This window comes from Bison bison, unplaced genomic scaffold (assembly GCF_000754665.1).
Source record: "Bison bison bison isolate TAMUID 2011002044 unplaced genomic scaffold, Bison_UMD1.0 scf7180017864524, whole genome shotgun sequence".
Classification (NCBI taxonomy): domain Eukaryota; kingdom Metazoa; phylum Chordata; class Mammalia; order Artiodactyla; family Bovidae; genus Bison; species Bison bison.
In genome coordinates this window covers 3,853,621-3,854,061 of record NW_011495075.1, presented here as the reverse complement: position 1 = coordinate 3,854,061, position 441 = coordinate 3,853,621, and positions in this window count along the sequence as shown.

Here is a 441-nt window from a genome sequence, read left to right as displayed (position 1 = left end):
CACAGTTTATTGTGATCCACATAGTCAAAGGCTTTGGCATAGTCAATAAAGCAGAAATAGAGGCTTTTCTGGAACTCTCTTGCTTTTTCCATGATCCAGCGGATGTTGGCAATTTGGTCTCTGGTTCCTCTGCTTTTTCTAAAACCAGCTTGAACATCAGGAAGTTCACGGTTCACATATTGCTGAACATGGCTTGGAGAATTTTAAGCATTACTTTACTAGCGTGTGAGATGAGTGCAATTGTGCGGTAGTTTGAACATTCTTTGGCATTGCGTTTCTTTGGGATTGGAATGAAAACTGACCTTTTCCAGTCCTGTGGCCACTGCTGAGTTTTCCAAATTTGCTGGCATATTGAATGCAGCACTTTCACAGCATCATCTTTCAGGATTTGGAATAGCTCAACTGGAATTCTATCACCTCCACTAGCTTTGTTCGTAGTGA